The sequence below is a fragment of the Aedes albopictus genome, chromosome 3 (assembly GCF_035046485.1).
Source record: "Aedes albopictus strain Foshan chromosome 3, AalbF5, whole genome shotgun sequence".
NCBI lineage: Eukaryota > Metazoa > Arthropoda > Insecta > Diptera > Culicidae > Aedes > Aedes albopictus.
Genome location: NC_085138.1, coordinates 386,383,838 through 386,392,342, shown reverse-complemented (window position 1 = coordinate 386,392,342; position 8,505 = coordinate 386,383,838).

Sequence of the window (8,505 nt, the reverse complement as noted above, 5' to 3'; positions counted from 1 at the left end):
TGCCTGGTGAACCCCCCACTCGTCCCATTCGGCCAAATCACACCACCTATACGCCATACAGTATGTGGATGGGTGTTTCTTCAGACGACGGTCCGGGTGCAACCGATGAAAAACAACTCCCGGTAAACTAACTGCTCAATAAAATAATTAATTCTTCCGTAAATCGTAACTTTCGGTCCCAGGACGATCTGGGTCCTGCTCCTGTACATAGTATAGGTACGAGGGGTACTTTACTTATGTGTCACTTGCAGTTCTTTTCAGTTGCCATGTGTTCGGTTCATAAATTACGCTTGAGCGGAGCGGAGCGATACCAGTTGGAAAAAACTCCCGTATGGGTGAACGAACATTGTTTCAATTACAGGGGGTGTACTTCCTGTGCCCATCGTGGAAAATTCGCTTTGGTTCGGGCAATGGGGACTGCAGGCAAAACGCCTATGTTGGGTGGGGAGGAAGACGAATTAAGATTCGAAACGGTTCATCACAAATTCTTGTAAACGCAATAGAGGAAGAATTTAAGAACCAACCCGGGTAGAAGTGGAAGACTGACGATCAAAACGTGATATTGGTTTGATTGATATAAGAGTTAAAGATTAATATTTGAAAAATGTTCCTGGACAATCTGAACAATATCTAAATTTGCTGTTTCAAGATTAAACGAATAGATCGCTGCTATTGGTTAGATCTTACAAAAGTATGATATGATGACGATGTTCCAGGAGTACATTTTTGATTTTATTTTTAGGCATTAATCTCTTATTGAGCTCTTTTCCTCTACTCGGGAAGGTATCAATGTAGATTCGGAAATTTGTGTCCCCAGAGTAATTCTAAAGCAATGCGTTTCACCTCTTGTTCCCCTAATAGTGATAGTACACTGTGCTGATTTTGCACAAAACAATCCAACACGCAAACCTCCCTTCGTTCGCAGGCGACGAAAGACAACGTCCCTGGGTAGGTATGTTCCGCACACCGAATCCGGAAAGCTTTTAGGTTGATGATATTTCCCTGGCTCTCTGATGGTGCGATGCGTGTGGAAAGGACACATGTGTCCACTGTCTCCAACAACCATTTGCTGGTCTGGCCGCTGCTGGACACGAGAATTCCACAGATTGGCCTGTTCTCGCGCGCCTATTCGACTGGAAGGGCCATGATAAATCATTTGTTTTTCAACGCCACTCATTGGCAACTACACTGGCACTGACTGGTGTTGGCGTTCCTCCTACTGACGCACACATGTCCCTCGTTTGTCAGTTGACCATGCTCCCAGTCGCCAGCCGTATGGAGAGTAATGCTGCGGAGCTGATGATGGTCAACCAACAGCCGTAATGATATGATCGTCACCAGCCAAGAGTGGTTTCGATCCTGCTGGTAACTGCTGAAAGTGATTTGATTTATGACTTTTCTGTCTGTTCGGTGGAAATCATTGTTTGCCGATTTGTGTGGTGAATTATCTATGAAAATTCTGTAGATAGTTCAGGAAAGCTATTGCAACTCATTTGTCAATGGCTAATGAAGAATTACCTTTAATTTGGTCTTGAAAGTTTCCTTCAGTGTATCGATCTTCTTCAAAACACCAAATTCCGAGTACCATTGAGTATTTCCAGCCCAAAACACTAGAAAATTGCCATTTTTTACTCGATAGTTTTCAATTCAAATGAGATTTTGTTCATGCGCTGGATTTCGTGAATCATTTACTTTTTAATTATCACATACATTTTTCCTCATCTAACTTTTGAAAAAGGCGAATGAAAAATACCTAAGAAGCTTAGGATTGACAAATTCTTCAAACTATTTTTTTCCGAATCATTATTTTTCATCGATTTTCATTTTTTGATATTTTTTAAAATTTTCATATCAAAAATAGATTTCACCTACTGATTCCAATGAAAAAACTATAAATATTTTTTTCTACATCTAAGCATACGCTAAGTTACAGCGAATTCAAAAAATCAGATATATGAAGAATAATGTATGGGATCTTGTGAAAACTTTTTCGAGATTTTCTACTGATTTAAGTTTTATTAAATAAATTAAATAAAACTTTTGTTATATTTTGTTGGATGTAAGAAAAAAATATGCATAGATTTTTCATTGCAAGTAGAATCTACTTTCCATATAAAAAATCTCAAAAATTGTTTCCTTTTGTCCGTTTCAAAAATCGATGAAAAAAAATTAAAAGAATTAAAAGAATAATAAATATATAGAAGCATTCAACCATATTTGACAAATTATAGGGCCCCGAAAAAATCTGAAAGAGTCTCTGACAGTGAACCGTATGGTACATTTTTTTTCATTACCGTCGCAATGCCTTTACCGTCATGACTAATGTTGTATACTACCGTCACACACTACATTCACGCTGCCGTCGATGCATGAATGTCGTTTACCATGAATGTAGCATAACACAAATCAAGAGGATGGGAGAACGAAATGACAGTTTTGCAATATAGAGCTGGAGTTCCAGGAGTTCCGAAAACTGCGAAAGAAAAATGCGGATAACTCGTGCTAGAGGGTGTCAGGGGCGCTACTTGGGGTTTGAGGGGGGTAGTTTAGGACGATTTCGGAGGTTTTTTAGGAAGTATCAGAGGATTTTCGGCGGATTTCAAAGGCATTACGAAGGCGTTACATGGCGTTTCGGGGGTCCGAGTGGGTTTAAGGGGGATTTCAGAGGCATTCCAAGAAGCTTCAGAGTATTTTCAGCTGATTTCAGAAACGTTACGGAGACGTTACATGGCATTTATGGGTGTTTCGAAGAGTCTAAAGTGCGTTACATGGGGTTTCTGGAGGTTTTAGGGGGATTTTGGAGGCATTCCCAGAAGATTCAGAGCATTTTCAACGGGTTTCAGAAACGTTACGGAGGCGTTACATGACATTTTCGGGGGTTTCGGAAGATTTGAGGAGTGTTACATGGCGTTTCAGGGGGTCTTAGGGGGATTTTGAAGGCTTTCCAAGAAGGTTCAGAGCATTTTCGGCGGATTTCTGAAACGTTTCGGAGGCGTTACATGGCGTTTTCTGGGGGTTTCGGAGGGTCTAAGGTGCGTTACATGGGATTTCAGGGGGTTTAAGGTAGATTTCGGAGGCATTCCAAGAAGGTTCCGAGCATTTTCAGCGGATTTGATTTCAGAGTCGTTACAGAGGCGTTTTTGGGGATTTCGGAAACCCCCAGTAGTGCCCCTATATTGTTCACAAAACCCCAAGTGCCTAGGATACTACGGGTTTCAACATCAACTGAATTAGCAAGGACCGAAAATGTCCGTGTGGCATGAGTCTATTGATTTGTTAAACGTGGGCCGTGACTATTCAGTTGAGAGCCACTGACTTTTGTTCCCCAGCTCCATTGGTGGTTAGGACCCTCGGAACGCACAATCCCAAAATCTTTGTCTCCGTTTTTTCACACTTCCGGTTCCTAAGTTATACGCATGTCCTGTTCGCAGTTTTCGGAACCACTATGGGATTTCATTAGTTCACTCAATTTGCCAATCCACTATATGTTTTGCGTGAATACAAAAATGTCACAGTCAGCCATGAATGTCTTTTCTGGTCATGCGTGAAAGTTTTTGTTGCACGATAGTCAAGATCATACACCCACGATTATGTAAACTACAGTTTTTGACAGTACATTTTGGATCACTGGTCTCTGAAGGAATACCTAGAATAATTAATGAAAAATCCCTAAAAGTTTTTCTTGTGAAGTTGCTAGAGGGATTCCTGATCAAAAAACCATGAAGCAATGTCAGAAGGATCTCAGTAGAAATTTCACAAAAAAATCCTGGAGGAACCCGTGAAAGATCCTTGAAAAATATGTGATGAAGAAATCCCTGGAGGATGCAAAGAAAATGGTCTGGATATATTTACCTTTAGAGCAATTAATAGAATCGTTTCTTAATGTTTAAGGGATTCCTGGAGAAAGAATCACCAAAAGAATTTCTGGAAGATTACTGTATCACGCACGACATTGTTTGGTTTGGGTCTATCAGTCAATCCTGGTATTGCTTTTTATTTGGCAGTTCACCTTTTAGTTGACAGTCTTTGCTACTGCTTTCATAGCTTGTTTATGTCTAGGAAAACTAATCCTAATTCGGGTTTCATCACAAGAGCTCTAAAACTTGAAGTCCATGTTAGGGAATGGTTTACATCTCTAGTACTTAACCGCTGCCCAAAATGGCCTGAAAAACGACAATCACAATAGGGTTGCATTCCATGAGTCTCTATTCTGCTAGAACCCTATGAATGTGTATTAAAATTAGGGTAATATTTGCAGGTTAAAATAAGGGGCCGTTTATATACCACATGGACAACTAGGAGGGGGGAAGGGTGTTCGATAAAAGTTCACGCTTGTCCACGGAGAGGGGGGTGGGGGTTCGTCAAATGTCCACGTGGACAACATTGACATAAGAATTAAGGCTCAATTGAGAAAGGAAAATGTTCCAGAACTAATAAAGCCCTTTTTCCCAAAATGATCCACAAATCGACAAAATTAAGAACGTCCGATTGTTTATTTAGTTAATTATGACAATCGGACACGCTTGTCCGCTTTTTCGTCATTCTGGAGAAAAGTGCTTTTTTCAGTTTTGGATAATATGCGATTCTCATGTGAGCCTTAAGACAAAAGGATTTAAAACGAAACAAATTCTGTCACATATTTTAGGAGATCCTCTCCAATAACAACAATTTTATTTTATTTGCCTTATAATTGGAAGTGGCATCAAGGAAAAAATCATGGTATTGATTCACCGACTAATTTGTTTTAAATTATCAGAATTTTTAATTACATAATTTTCTTCATCATGGAATATTGTGGAGATTTAAAGTGGAGTGTAGACCATGCAAATGTTGGTACACATTTCAGTCAAAAATTTTCATTGAAATTGTGTATGGACTTCCCGAAGTTTTATTTAAATAATTTATTTGTTAAAAGAAATCTATATATATAAAATGAGTTTGAAGTTCCTTTGAGGCAACAAAACTCAAGAACGGATGAACCGATCAGCATGACTCTTGCACGGTTTGGTTCGTATGCGTGGTGGCTATGTTTATATGTACAAAAAGTTACAAAAATCAACTAGAAAAGTAAGAAAATTGAAAAAGTACGGATTTTTCATGAGCTTGAAATGAAATCAACACGATTGAAAATGAAACCAATCTATAGTGCGGTGCTATTTTGAACACAACTGTTGTCAAACCACCACAAGACGGCAAAACAAAGTTTGCTGGGACAGCTAGTCTGTATATAGGGTCTGGGACCACTTGGGCAGGAGCACCTATTTTGGGCACTTGGTGCTATAACTCAGTCAATTTTGAACCGATTGGATTGATTTTTAAGACACGATCAGCTAGGCACAGTAGCTAGCCATGTTTCAAAATTCAAGTCAATCGGTTGGAAATTGACTGAGTTATTGCAGCAGGTGCCCAAAATAGGTGCTCCTGCCCAAATGGTCCCAGACCCTATCTATATCTATATATATATATATATATATATATATATATATATATATATATATATATATATATATATATATATATATATATATATATATATATATATATATATATATATATATATATATATATATATATATATATATAAATGAATTTGAAGTCCCTTTGAAGCAACAAAACTAACGAACGGCTGAACCGATCAGCATGACCCTTGCACGTTTCGATTCGTATTCATGGTAGCTGCGTTTATATGTATAAAAAGTTACGAAAATCAACTCCAAAAGTTAGAAAATTGATGAAGTACTGATTTTTATGAACTGGGAAGAAAATCAACATGATCGAAATCAAACCAATCTAGAGTGCGATGCTTAAATTAGCTCAAAAGCTGTCAAACCACCACAAGATTGGCAAGACAGAGTTTGCCGGGACAGCTAGTATATATATATAAATGAATCTGAAGTCCCTTTGAGGCAACAAAAGTCACGAACGGCTGAACCGATAAGGATGACTTTTGCATGGTTTGATTCGTATTCATGGTGGCTGTGTTTATAAGTAGTAAAAGTTAAGAAAATCAACTAAAAAGTTGGAAAATTGTGAAATTACTGTTTTTTTATGAGTTGAGAAGAAATTCAACACGATCGAAATAAAGCCAATCTAGAGTGCGATGCTGCAATGACCTCAACAGTTGTCAAACCACCATAACCGGGCAAGACAAAGTTTGCCGGGACAGCTAGTCTATATATATATAAAAATGAGTTTGAAGTCCCTTTGAGGCAACAAAACTCACGAACGGCTGAACCGATCAGCATGACCCTTACACGTTTCGATTCGCATTCGTGTTGGCTGTGTTTATATGTATAAAAAGTTACGAAAATCAATTAAAAAAGTATAAAAATTGTGAAAATACTGATTTTTCTTGAGCCGGGAAGAAATTCAGCGTGATCGAAATGAAATCAATCTAGAGTGCGTTGCTGCGATAACCTCAACAGTGCCACAAAAGTTCAGCCTATTGGACGCAGTGGCTTAATTTCCCCAACAGGGGAGGAAAAACAAAAAAAACCTCAACAGTTGTCAAACCACCACAAGACTGGCAAGACAAAGCTTGCCGGGACAGCTAGTTATATATAAAATTGAGTTTGAAGTTCCTTTGAGGCAACAACCAGTCAGCATGACTCTTGCATGGTTCGATTTGTATTCGTGGTGGTTGTGTTTATATGTACAAAAAGTTACGAAAATCAACTAGAAAAGTTAGAAAATTGATAAAGTTTTGATTTTTCATGAGCTGGGAAGGAAATCAACACGACAAATATGAAACCAATCTAGAGTGCGGTAATGTTATGAGCTCAACAGCTGTCAAACCACCACAGCTTGGCAAGATAACGATTGCCGGGACAGCTAGTAATTTATAATAACTTAAAAGGTACGAAACTGATTACACTCATTCGAAGAGGGTATTATGCTTAGAGGGTTCGAAAAGTCGGAACAAGATAATAATAACTTGTTTGTATTTTATAATAAACCGTAGAATATTTGAAATTCATAAAGTTGTTAATTATATTCAAAACAATGTTTACGAAGAAAAAAACAATTTAAAATCTTAGAATATTAAAAAAATATTTTTTCTTTTATATATTAAAAAAACAGATTATTTTTTCCGTAGTCCACGTGGACAATTGCGGAGGGGAATACGGGTTAATGAAAAGTCCACGTTTGTCCACGGGAAAGGGTCAAAATCCATGAACTTTCTGTCCACGTGGCATATGGACGGCCCCTTAAAACATATAACACAAAGAACTCACGGATATTACACTTAGAACACATTTAACAATTATTCTGTCTTATTATAATGTAGCAAATATTTATACCCGTAACGAAATGCATGAAGGAACACATGTATGTATTCCTGAAGTAATTCCTGGAGGAATTTCCGGAGGAATCCTTAGGAGAAACATCTGGAGCAACCCCTGAAAAAAAAATCTTTTAAGGAGTTCCTAGCAGAATCTTACGAAAAGTTTCCAACGAAATGGCATAAAGAGAATACCTAGAATTTCTGCAAGAATTTCAAAAAACAAAAATCTGGAGAAATATATGAAAATCCCTATAGGACCCTTGAAGAAACTGAAGAAATACTAGAACATTTTTTATGTGAAACGTTAAGAATAATTCTTAGAGTCGTTATAACAAAATTAGAGAAGATATTCTTGGACGAATTCCTAACGAAATATCTGGAAGAAATTCTGAAAGGTTTCCTGGGGGAGTTTCTGAAGAAATTTCGGACAGAATTTCTAAAGGAATCTCAGGAAGAATGAATGTATTATAAATCTCTTGAGAAAATTCTAAAGGATGGTGCCGAAACGTTTGGTAAATAATAAACTCGTTTTAAGAATAAAGACTGCGTAGCCACTAAAAGTTCACAGTCACAGTTAAGAATGTAAGTCGATCCATACAAGCAATTCTGAAGGAATTCTTTGGAGATATTCAAAAGAAAAATACTTTGAGGAATTTCTGAATGAATCTTTAAGGAAAACACCTGTACCAAATTCTGAAAATGCCTCTTTAGGAATTCTTGAAGACACTGGTATCACTATAAGAAAAATTACAACAAAAATGTCCCGCATGAATTACACAAGATACTCCTGGGCAGTGCTGAAAATTTCATTTCGTCATATCAAAATTCAACCACCTACAGCTCATTTTAGAAGCTGAACCTGATAATATGGTATATCAAAAACTTGAGCGGCTAGACCAGTCCTGCAAGAAAGTTACGGAAAAACAGCTATTTTTCGAATATTTGATGTAAATGTCATGGACTACCTTTGAAAAATGCCAAATGATATTCACCGTGAATATCATTGGGATTTTTCGAAAGTAGTCCGTGTCATTTACCTTAAATATTCGAAAAGTAGTGGTTTTCCGTGACTTTCTTACAGAACTGGTCTAGCCGCACAAGTTTTTCATACTCCATGTTCTCAGCTTCAGCTTCTGAAATGAGCTGTAGGTAGTTGAATTTTGATATGACTAGATATATCTAGAAAAAAAAATTAGGAGGAATACCTGGTGGTACTTATT